This window comes from Meles meles, chromosome 4, assembly GCF_922984935.1.
Source record: "Meles meles chromosome 4, mMelMel3.1 paternal haplotype, whole genome shotgun sequence".
In the NCBI taxonomy this organism is placed as follows: Eukaryota; Metazoa; Chordata; class Mammalia; order Carnivora; family Mustelidae; genus Meles; species Meles meles.
In genome coordinates this window covers 27,952,575-27,965,600 of record NC_060069.1, presented here as the reverse complement: position 1 = coordinate 27,965,600, position 13,026 = coordinate 27,952,575, and positions in this window count along the sequence as shown.

Genomic DNA, 13,026 nt, shown 5'->3' with positions numbered 1-13,026 from the left:
TGTTGATGGACATCTAGAATTATAAATTTTTAAAAAAGATTTTATTTATTTATTTGAGAGAGAGAATGAGAGAGAGAAAGAGAGAGAGAGCGCGCATGAGAAGAGGGAGGGTCCTAGGGAGAAGCAAACTCCCTGCCAAGCAGGGAGCCTGATGCGGGACTCGATCCCAGGACTCCAGGATCATGACCTGAGCTGAGGCAGTCGCCTAACAAACTGAACCACCCAGGAGCCCCTAGAATTATAAATTGTTTAAAAGCTTGATAAAACTTGATGGTAAATTTTAAAAGTTAGAAAAGTAAATGAAAGCTTACATTTGCTTAGATTTTTATACATTTTTGGCTTATGGTTGACAAAATAACTTTAAAATATCATGTGTGACAATGTGGTGCCACCCTGTGTGACTAGTTTTCAGCTGGTGCCACCTGACAGTCCTTCCTACACCTGAACTGGTCCACCTTTTGGTATCAGATGATGTGGCAATGTCAATTGCTTCCAAAGCATCTGACCATTCATTCTCCATTTCCATTGCTACTTTTCTTATGGACTGGCATCCGCCCACAAACCACTTTTTGAGTTGTGCTGGTATGAAGAATTCCTATGGTGATAGGCACCTTTTTGTTAAATCTCCCATTGTTAGGTGAAGTTGCTTTTTAACAACTGGGGATGGCTAGTTTTGCTTTTAGCAAATAACCCTCATGACATGGAGGAGCAGGAAGAAGGCAGACACCAAAGTCGGGCTGTACCTTTAGGAAAGCCAGCCGGAATGGGGAGAAGGTAATGACAGGGAATGGCGCCAGCAGCTCCCTTCTTCCTTAGCCCTGCCCTCTCCATCAGTTTTCACTGGAATGCCAGTTCCATGGTGAACAGTCTCCCTTACATTATTGACTTCCACCATCACCAACCCTCCACCTCATGTTTCATCAAAACTGCCTGGTCCCTTAGGAACTGCTTCCCCACAGCCTCTCAGAGAAGGTTCTCATTCTCTCACTCCCTTCTTCCCACATTCAGAGGGTCCTCGACCGATTGATCTTTTCCCCACTAACCTCTTTCAGAGCTACTGCCATATTGATTCCATATTGATGCCATATTGATGCCATATTGATTCCTAACCCTTATCTTCTTTCCTCACAAGGCTGTCCTTGGCCATTGTCCTGGAAATTCCCCCTCATTCTTTGAAGATGTGAACACTGAGCTTATAGTCTTTTTCTCCACCTTACATCTTGCTGTCAGCCTAGGTAACTTCAACCACCATGGGGACAGCCCTTTTGTCTCTGCCCTTTTGTCTCCATTCCTCTACCTCTTCATCCCCACTGTCCTCTCCACCACTCCATTTCTGCCAAGCTCTCCCAAAGCCATATCTTTGATCTTCTTACCCCCTGAGATTGCTCAACTTCTAAAGTTTGAGACACAATCATGCCCCATTTGACCATAACCTCTTGCCACATCGTTCTATGTCAATTACTCACTCTCCTGTGTTCTTGGATCTCAAAGAAATATCCAGACTCCTGGCTTCTCTGCTCCTTTCATTTGCCATCTACCCTCATCTTGTCACTGTTCTTTCTATGCAGTGTAGACTCTGCCCCCGTCATTCCAGAACCAAATTCCTAAGTCAAAACCCCAATTCTGGATCATTCACTTATTTCCAAAGGACTCCTGGCTTCTGGTAGAGAAAATAAACCATGCGTATGGATGTCCAGTTACTGTTCCCCACTTCACCTGGGCCTTCCAAGTGGCAAGGCAATCTTACATTGTCCTTGTCCATTGTCTCTCTCATTCCCTGTAGGTACTATTTCAGCTCTTCTCCCCTCCTCACTTTCAATTCCATCTCACCCTCATGTTCAACAAATGAAATTCCCTTTTTCATAGAGAGAATTCATCACATAGGAATCGTCTCAATTTTTCTTGACCAAACCTGTAAATGTGCTGAAGACACACTCATTATTTTCTCTCTACCTTCTGGTACAATGGAGGATGGGTTCTTCTTCTGGACCTGGCCCTCATCTCCACCAATTTTATAGATCTCAGCCCCTCCCTCATTCTCCCAGGGCCTTATTTCATCCATTATACTCTCATTCACCTGCATATTAAAAACCTTTTTTATGAAGAATTTAAAACTTAGAGCAAAGTGTTATATAACACATTGTATGTTCTTACCATCTGCTCAGTCAGGGCTCTTAGTTACAAACAAGAGAAACCTGCTGTAGATGGTTTAGGAAGAAAATATTCTTAGTAAGGGATAATAAGATTACAGAATCTCCTAACCCAGAGAACCAGGGCTAGAAGCCATGGAGGTAAGAACATTTCCAAATCCTGTCACCATCCCAGTCCAGGAGACCCACTGAAAATCATGCTACTGATGCTGTGTCAGACGGATGCGGCCAGCCTCCCAGGCTCATGCTGGGACAAAAAACTTCTGGCTTCTACTTGAGGGTTATAGAGAATTCCCAAACAGAGGAGGGCTGTTCAAAGATGCTGAATAGACAAAATGTCTATTTTGAATGTCCCCTATAGTCCACTCCCTTGGCTGTCCAACACCTAATTACACTCTTCTTCTTTACCCTCATCAGCAGCAGCACCTCTCCTGCATATAACAAATGCATGGCCTTCTTTAAAGGGAATTTCAGGATCTACTAGATATGCACAGACCTGCTCTTGTTCCATCGTGACCCCGTCTTGATGTACTGGACCTGCGGATGTACCGCAACATTAGCCATTTATCACATCCTATGTGAAAGAGAAAGTCAACTCTGCCGGTTTTTTTTTTTAATTAATTTATTTTTTCAGCGTAACAGTACTCATTGTTTTTGCACCACACCCAGTGCTCCATGCAATACGTGCCCTCCCTAAAACCCACCACCTGCTTCCCCCAACCGCTCACTCCCCCGCCCCTCAAAACCCTCAGGTTGTTTTTCAGAGTCCATAGTCTCTTATGGTTCACCTCCCCTTCCCATTTCCCTCAACTTCCTTCTCCTCTCCATCTCCCCATGTCCTCCATGTCATTTGTTATGCTCCACAAATAAGTGAGACCATATGATACTTAACTCTCTCTGCTTGACTTATTTCACTCAACTCTGCCAGTTTTTAGCCATCGTTTCTCAGCTCTGAACTTACCTTTTTTTTTTTTAAAAGATTTTATTTATTTATTTGATAGACAGAGATCACAAGTAGGCAGAGAGGCAGGCAGAGAGAGCAGGAAGCAGGCTCCCCGCCGAGCAGAGAGCCCGACGTGGGGCTCGATCCCAGGACACTGGGATCATGACCTGAACCGAAGGCAGAGGCTTTAACCCACTGAGCCACCCAAGTGCCCCTGAACTTACCATTTTATACATGGCTGGGACTGGGATGGCAAACCATGTCCACACGGAAGTGGTACCAATAGGAGCACCACGGGCCAGAGGAGGGAGACGAGGCTCGTCAATTCCTGTCTGTGCGCCTTTCCCATCAGGGTCAACCAGGAACACTTCTTCACCCTGGAAGCAACAGTTGGTTCCAGTTCAGTCTTTTCCCTCATTCTCAGAACCAGCTTCATCATTCACTCTGCCTTTCTTTCTCTGGTATGTGTGCATGTGTGTACACACACACACACACACACACACACACACACACACACCGTGCTCTGTGATAATAGCCAAGTAACGTGTTCTTCTCTGAAGTCTGGGTTCCAGACTGCTGGCATGTGTGACATCTTAAGGTCTGGAGTTTCCAGTGGCAGATCCGGCAAATCTGGATGGTGGGAACAAAATTGTTCAATGATCTGTATGACTCCGGAGATCTTCGAGTGGCCTATGAAACAAGAGGCGGGAAGTGTGTCTATACATGAGCCAATGTAGCAATTTTTCTCTGAACTTTATCTCAGGTTGTCCAGGTTCAGTTTGGAGCGCTTCAGGAAAAAGTGCTTTTCGTGCTCATTAATTCCAAGTTTAAGAGAATGGGAGAAAATTGGAAGCCTTAGTTTGAAGAGTCATAGCCAGACATTTGAGGAAATTAGGATCCAGTCCAAAGACAGTTAAGGAGAATTAGAATCTAACATCCATAAAGATTTTACTGAAGCAATTTTTCTAAAATCACCCTCATTTCCAAAGACAGCCAAATAAAGCCAATTCATTTGTAAAATAAATCTTATTTTAACACACTTGGCCTAATTATTTACATAAGCAACAGCAAGACTAGTGATTGGTCATAAAGGTTAGTTGGTTTTTCATCTGTTTTGCTGCAATTTCATAAGGAATTTCAGACTGAACTTCTTTTTTTTAAAGATTTTATTTATTTATTTGACAGAGAGGGATCACAAGTAGGCAGAGAGGCAGGCAGAGAGCGAGAGGGAAGCAGGTTCCCTCTCGAGCAGAGAGCCCAATGCGGGACTCGATCCCAGGACCCTGAGATCATGACCTGAGCGGAAGGCAGTGGCTTAAACCACTGAGCCACCCAGGCGCCCCCAGATTGAACTTTTAAGAGGCTCTTGAGGCTAAGAAGCCAAGCCACATACTTGTCACAGACTTCACCTGTGATCCCTCTCTTCCAGAGGTATCCAAAATATCCTGAGGTTCCTGTACCTGCCAGAAAGTGACCTTCTTTACTCACCTGGTAAGGCTGCTGGGAACCCTGTACGCAAGGTATGAGGCTGATTTTTCCAAAGGGCTTCATTAACTCCATAAATGCAACCTTACCCTTTAAAGCTGTCTAGTCATACCTGAGTCTATACATGTCTCTCTCAAATAGGACATTCTAGTCAAAAGCTTGGTAATAGAACCAGTGTTTCCAATTGTGTCCTGATTTAAGGAGATCAGACTCTTATCAAACTTATACAAATAACTGCATTGTCATGAAAATATAATACTCATAGAGTCTCTGAATTCTGGAGGGAACAGATAGGGAGAAAAAGATAAAGGTTTCGTATGTGTGTACAAAGGAATATTTTACCAGATTTCTGTATGTAATAGCCTTAAATATGGAAAAGCAAATATTAGAGAACCAGCAGTGTTTCAAACAAGAGTATGTTTGGATGCAGCCTTTCCATCAGTTTCAGAAATTCTAGTTTTAGGATCTTAAAGGTATCAGAGACCTGCATTTGTCATTATGATGCAATTGACAAGGAAATTCTGTGACCAACACTTCAATAACTAGAAGGACTAGTGATGACATTTTGCCAAGACGTATCAGAACTTTAGGAATTTTTAGGATTCCTGGAACAGTCATAGAATTCATCCATGGGTGATAAAGAGGGTTTATTTTCACTTATTTGGCAATGCTCCCCATGTAATTGAACATACCAAATAAACAATGCCCAACAAATGAAATTTGTCAAGAAGACTTCATTTAGAAGTCGAATTTTGAGAATTTTGTTTGAAATAATATCAGGTGTTGAAGCACATGTCTAAATAAGATTACAGACTACAAAACTGAATAATCAATTGTGTATTTTGTCAAGGTGGCAATAAGAGATTCTAAAGCCAAATGCAGAGGGTTACATAGTTAACAAAACTTTGTTCTATTTGTTCATTCATTCATTCATTCATTCCTGTAATCTCTACACCCAGTGTGGGGTCCAAACTCATGACCCTGAGATCAAGAGTTGGATTCTCTTCCACTGGAGCCAGCCAGGGGCATGATAAACTTTTGTTTATAATTTAGACCAATTAAGAAAAATGTCATTTTAACAGAGAAAACCCAAATTCCAATCTTATACCAATGTACTTCTGATATTAAAACTCATTCATGTCAACAGGTTGAAATTTAAAAAAAAAAAATATGTAGTCCCACAACTTTCCTGCCTAACTCCCATGCTGATATACTTGTTGAGACAAGGACATCCAGGTTGCTGCATAGACCTGTGCTCTTGGGGTGGGTGCTGGGATGTGTGGACCAGAATCCCCATCAGGAATGAAGGACCCTCAGTTATCAGGGTGCTGCCAACTGTCTTCAACTCTCAGATGCCATCAGGGATTTCCTTGACTGAAGATAGCTGCCTTGACAAAGGCGTGCCCTCTTCCCGGGTAGCCACATCCAATGCCTATTGTAAAAATCCAGCTTTCTTGTCCCAATTTAGGTTCTCTTGGACCTTGTCAGAGAATCAGTTAGGCTTCTGTTGGTATTGTGTCACTGCTCAATGTCTGCCTGATCTTGCTCTCTTACTCTCCCTTCTCTACCCCAGGTACTGATCGCTCCCTCATAGACATTTTTACATACTAGCCTCCATCATCTTCATCCTGACCATGCACAAAATTCCTGTCCAAAGATGCCCTTCTCCCAAACCTACAACTTACCTTGATACATTTAGATTTTGCCCTAAAGTTTTCCCTCTTAAATAACCAGGCTTGCTTTCCTTGCACACAGAGTTGGTCCCTCATTTTCAGTAGTCTTAACATTAAAATTATTTATACCTGTTTCTTTGTTCTTAGATTGCCCATAAAACTTCACAAGGCATCAAAGTTCTACAGGCTTTTTTCCCCTCCCCCTTTCCAACAAATTTTGCAATAGAGATAACAAGAACTTATTTGACTTTCAGTAAGCATGGGCAGGAATAAGTTTTATATTTAATGCTGATAATTAGAAAGACGTGTCCATTTTAAAGAAACAACCTTAAAAAAATAAAAAAAGAAACAACCTTAAGTTAGCTTTCATAGCAAATATTTCCCCAGATGGTGAGAACTTGTAAAACAATTAATTCTCTCTTTGAATTAGAATACCTAATTCTTGTAAGTGCTTACTTTCAACCAACGAAACAGAGCTCTTTTTATAAACTTTAGCAATTCCATCCAGAGATAGAGAACATAGCTCACATCTACAACATGCATGGACAGATACACAAACAGGATGCAACCCAAATCTTCAAAGTTCAATTCCCCAATATCTCCCATTTATAAAACAGATCTGATTGTGAGATGGTATTACAGCTGATGGATCCATGAATTGGCCATTCTTCTCCAGAGCTGAATGAATATTATGGCCAAGTAACGTTGCAAAAAAGAATAAAGACCGCCCAATTTTGGAGGACATAGCCCAAAGGGCAGCACGTAGGGACATATTGTCACCTCCCATTTTCCAATTAGAACACGGCTAGTTTTATTCAAAGACACCGAAAGCTGAAGTAACAAACCAACCAAATGAAACCCAGAATACCTCTGTGAGCGTTGGTACCTCCTCCAAAAATTGGGGCATCACCAACTGAACCTACGGCTTCCTGCTTTCTAGTTCCTCCCTAAAATTCAGAGCTTCACCAATGGAATCAAAGTGCCTCCTAACCAACCTTTTCTTTTTTTTTTTCTTTTAAAGATTTTATTTATTTAATTGACAGAGAGAGATCACAAGTAGGCAGAGCAGCAGGCAGAGAGAAAGGGGAGAGCACGTTCCCTGCTGAGCAGAGAGCCCGATGTGGGGCTCGATTCCAGGACCCTGAGATCACGACCAGAGCCGAAGGCAAAGGCTTAACCCACTGAGTCACCCAGGGGCCCCCCTAACCAACCTTAATCAAACAAGAAAAAGAGGCTAAGAAAACCCAAACCCCGTGTCTGGATGCAGCTGACTGGGATTAAGAAATTAGCTCACCTGCAGTCACCCACCAAATGCTCACTGAGAGACGTCTGTCCATACTGAATCCAAAAACCATTTTCTTGCCACAAGAGTTAAATTAAGCACCAAGGATTGGCAACATTCAGTTGGGGTGGGGCCATGGGGTCACTCCCCAGGACAGAGAGCCTAGGCAGCTGGCTACAGTGGTTACCAGACTCCCGTTCTTGGCAGGGGGTTGACAAACCACCAGCAAAGAGCCGCTGGCTGGCGCACCATATTTGTAACGGAATCCAAGTTCCTCTACCTGAAGCACAGCAAAAAATGATCCTTGAGACATGGCGTATGCAGCGAGGAAAAGATTATTCGAGAGGGGGCCAAACCAGGAAACGGAAAGGCAAGCCTCCCATCTGCTTCCTTGAAGGAGGGGAGTGAAATGAGAATGAAATGAAGAAGTTCTGGGTTAAAAAGTTGCATGTGCGCTTCTTGGTCTACAGCTGCGAGGAGTCCTGTTAACCCTTTGCTTGCTGGTTTCAGTATCTGCCCGTGTTGCTGTAATTATGTATATAAGCTGTAGGGTAGAAGCAGGCAGATTCCAGCAATCCATGTGAGAGATAACGTGGCTCAGAGCAAGGTGGTAACAGCAGAAGCACCTGGGTGGCTCTTGGGACACCTGGGTGGCTCAGTGGGTTAAGCCTCTGCCTTCATCTCAGGTCATGATCTCAGGGTCCTGGGATTGGCCCCACATCAGGCTCTCTGCCTAGTTGTGATCTCTCCCTCTCTGTGTCAAATAAATAAGTAAAATCTAAAAAAAAAAAAAAGTGGGTGACTTCTAAATACTTTTTGAGGTAAAGCCCCCAAGACTTGCCAATGCTTTCGATGAAAGGCTTGAAGGCAAGAGGAGTCAAAGATTACTGCTAGGGGTTTCACCTGAGCAGCTGGACGGATGAATTGCCCTCAACTGAGTTGGAATTCAGGCATTAGGTAGAGAAGTTGGAGGGGGAAGGTCATCAGTCCAAGTTTTGACTTAATGAGATTGAGGTATCCATTAGGTATCCAAGGGAAAATGATTCCTAAATCTTTGTCTTTGGACCTGATTTCTTACCTCTGGCGAGAACATGAATGCCTGATGTCAGTGCCCATGTGTCTGGTGCTCCGCGCTGGGTTCAGAGTGCATAGCTTTTGAATGAAAGGATGAAAAAATAAAAGAACAACATCAGGGGTTTCTCACATAGGCCAAAGTTCATCTTATCCAGATTCCAACCCTACAATTCTTCTCCAGACAGTATCAGAAAATAAGGATTTTATTCTGCATGCTGTGCCTAGAGTTCATTGGAAACCCATCTTATGACTTCATCAATTGAGAGGAAATCTTTCTCCCTTGATGTGGAGAAATCCCTCACAGAGACAGGAGCTTCCCCTCTCTGGTGATAAGTTTACCTCAGCCCGAATTCAGCCGAAGACTGGGTCAGATAGTCAGCTCTGGTGAGGCTGATTGGACTGAAGTGAGCAGAGTGGGTACCCCGCCTCTCTTTTCCCTTTAAAGGTGGGTATGTTTTTATGTTGTCCTTCCTCCTCTCAGAACACCTGAGGAGAACTCCAGAGCACCTTCTTTAGGGGCTTCCCTCTCTGTTCAAGTCCAAGTAATTACGGACCCCCTACTGGTCTCTCCTTATGGGGATTACAGCAAGATTCAACCCCTCCCCAGGGTCCAGCCCAGAACAGGAGGAGTTAATTCGGATCCTGTTACAATATGGTCATCCTAATTGAGCCACACTTAGAACCCCTGCGTAGGTCTGACTCTGGGGTGAGCTGCCTGTCCTTCATCCAGGCTTCTGGTATCACCCTCTTCAAAGAGACGTCCTTGACCCCCAGTTTTGGTTATGAGTCCTCATTATGCAAGGACAGACATGGAAGGTGAAGGTGAAGAGAAGGGAACAAACTTCTATATCTCATCCTCTATGTTAAAGATATAAGATTACATACTTTCATTGCAAATTAACATGTTTACTTATTTGGAATTTTTTTCCCTTTCAATTTTCCTCCACTCAAATCTGGGAAGCATAAGGTGCTCGCTAATTAGAGGTAACCATAGTTACCAAGTTGCCTTCACAATGTATCTGAGAATTTGTTTTTCTTGGTTTTAATCCTACAAAAAGCATGTCGCTTGCCAGTGGTTCTTCTCTCTTCAGTTTCATTGGGTGATTTTCCAAACCCAGGAGACTTTTAGCAGCCATATTAAAGGTGCAAGATTAAAATAATAAAAGAAACCACCTATTCTCAGAGAACAGGCCCATACCCTGAATTCTCTGGTTTTAAAAATCTCAGCCAAGTAGGTGGGATAACCAGCAGGGTGGCAAGTAGAAATGGGCCAGATTCTGCAGATTTCCACATGGGCACAACTGTTTCTTTGCCCAGAAGCTTGGCATCCGGAGAAGTGTGGTTTTTTAGATGTCCACTTGAGGGCGCTGTTGTCTTCTGTAGGGGTGGACCCAAGCTCCTTTCTCCAGTTGGGTAAACTATGAAGCATGAAGAACTTCACTGACACCGGGATTTCCAACTTGTCTCATTGGTGCTTTGATGTCACTTAGAGATTGGCATCCTCGGGCAGTTGCCTGGCTGGCTGGCTCCTTCATTCAGCTGCCCTGCTTTCTCCCGGCCTCTGCATATTAACTATCAAGGTTCCTGGTGCATTGCAGTGTGAGTTTCTAGATCTCCCACTTGGCTGGGTCTCTGTACCTATTACATCAACACAGTGCCTGGCACACAGGCACATTTCCTTGCACGTCAAGCCAGTGAAGGGTTTGTAACAGTCTGCCTACTGATACCAGAGAGCAGTTGAATCCTTTCCAAAACGTTACTTAGAGAAAGATTGAACCCAGGGAAGTCATTCCTGCTGTAGTTCAGAGGTGTTTGGGCAGGTAAGGCTTGAACTACTGCCCAGTATGCCTGCCTCTATTGGCCCAGCCCAGTGTGTGAGCCGTGGAGAGGAAAAGGTAGAAAAGTTGCTAGTCCTGGAGCTCGGTTAGATGTACCATTCTGCATGTCCTCTCTTGAGATTTTCCAAGCCAGAAGCCTCTTGGGAGTCGTATCAAACAATTCAAAATTTAGATAATAAAGCAAGCCACATCTTCTTAGGGAATAGCCTGATGCTAGTAATGACTGGTTTTTAAACTTTCAACACATCTTGAGATGAGAGCTCCTCAAGATCCTACGGTTTCAGCATGTTATGCCAGACCCTTTCAGCAGGATATGCCAGACCCTGACGGACTGAGAGAAGGCAGGGGGAAAGTCCTGAAGGTTTTGATGGTGCCTATCTTAAGCTTAATACTCTGGAGACTGGAAGCGGGGTCTAGGGCACAGATAGCTCTAGAAGATGCCCTTTCGTTCTGGCTTGAAGAACAAGAAAGGGAGCTCCTAATGCCCAGAGAGTATGGACATTCCCTGTTTTTTTCTTCCTCCTTCTCTCTATTCCCTCATCCCGCAGCCCCCGGCAGACCCACAGTGCAGTGGTGGCCATCAGTAATGGAGTAGGAGCCAAAACCCTGAGGAAGGGGAAAGTTGCTCTTTGCTAAGAGGAACTGTGATCCCAAGAGGGCTTCCCCCTCCTCCTCTTTGTTCTCCTGTCCCTGGGACCTGAATATGGGCTCGGATGTGGAAGCGTGTGGCAGAACAGGGTACCAGAGTCCTGAATTTCTGGGTGGAGAACCCAAAAGAGGAGCCCTAGGGAACTGAAAAGTGCAGGGGAGATGGCAGAGAGGGAGGAGCTCAGGAAAATGACTCTGTATCATTTTATAAGAACTCCTGAACCATACATGTCTGGATCAGATCCTAATTAGCATACCAAATATTTTGAGCACTAAAGTGATGCATAAACACCCCCCAGTGCCTGCCATGGTCACTGGGAGTGCATGCCTGAAATGGAGCCAAGGAGCAGTAGAACTTCACTGAAAACCAAACTGTCATTGGATCCACGGCCCACAGCAGGGCACTAGAACTTGCAAACTGAACCTAAACAGGTTGCACCTGCCAAATCAAAAATATCAACATTTTTGTTTGGTAAGACTTACCCAAGATCCAGTCTCAAAATGTAATATTCAAATTGTCCAGGACGCAATCCAAAATTACTGAACATACAAAGAACCATAAAATTTACAATCTTCCTCAGAAAAGACAATTAACAGACACCAAGGATGAGATTTTACAGATGGTGGAATTATTGAAGACTTTCAAGCAGCTGTTCTAAAAGTGTTCAAGTGAACAATTGCAAACCTCCTTGAAACAATTGTTAAAATAGAAAATCTTCACAAGGAAATGGAAGATATCATGGCAGTGATATCTGAGAAATACAAAAACCATACTAAGAAACTCAGGGAATGGGACTCATTAGCAGAATGGAAATGACAGAGAATGAGTGAACCAGAAGATCGATAAATAGAAATTATCCATTGTAAACAACGGAGAGAAAAAAAATGAACAGAGCCTCTGGGACATGTGGGACAACAATAAAAGGTTGAATATTTGTTGCCTCAAAATCCCAGGAGGCAAAAAGAGTGTGATGCTGGGAAAATATTTGAAGAAATCATGCCTAAAAACTTCCCCAAGTTTAGTGAAAGATATAAACTTACACATTCAAGAAGTTGAATACATCCCAAACAGGATAAACTGAAAGAAATCCACACCCAAACACAGCATAAACAAACTACGGAAATCTTGAGATGAAAAAGATACCTTGAAAACAGCCAGAGAAAAATGACTCATTACCTATAGGCGAGTCATGATTTAATACTGCAGGTTTCTCCGCAGAAACCATGGATGCCATGGGAAGTGATGAAGTATTTTGAAAGTACAAAAGAAAAGAACCGTCAACCTGGAATTCTAAATCCAATGAAAATATCCCTCAGGAAGGAAGGTGAAGAAATGAAGACGTTTTCCAGTGAAGGAAAACTAAGGGACTTGATAGCAGCAGACCTGCTCCAGAAGAACCAATAACGTGCTTGAGAAAGAAGGGTGATCTTCTGGTTCCACCCCAGCAGCTGAGCTCTTGACGCCCTCTGAACCTAACGTAGCCAGCAGGTGCAAAGAATGGATTGCCTACGTGACTCACGCTATCGTTTTTCAATTTACAAAGTAAATACAGAGACTTCAATATGCGAAGTGACCTTCAGAGGCCAATGATGGTTTTGAGAACTGTGAGTAGAATAAAGGACTCGCACACTCAGTGGAGGCAGTGCCCCCAGCTGGCTAGAGAAACTGGTGAATTTGATGATAACTGGCATCCAGGTCCCGCAGAGAACTGTTGAGACCCAGGGAGAACAAAATGCTAGCAGTGTGACCCAGGCTCCCACACTGAGGACAGAAAGTACCGGAAGACTCTAGACACTGGGCCTGAACCTCAGGGTGGGGTGGGCAAAGTAGCCAGAATACTCTCACCTCCACCAGCAGAGGTGACACCCCCAGGGAGCTTCAACGCCTTAACGAGCAGGAGCTAAGGAAGGCAAATGGCTGACGCTGTGGGTG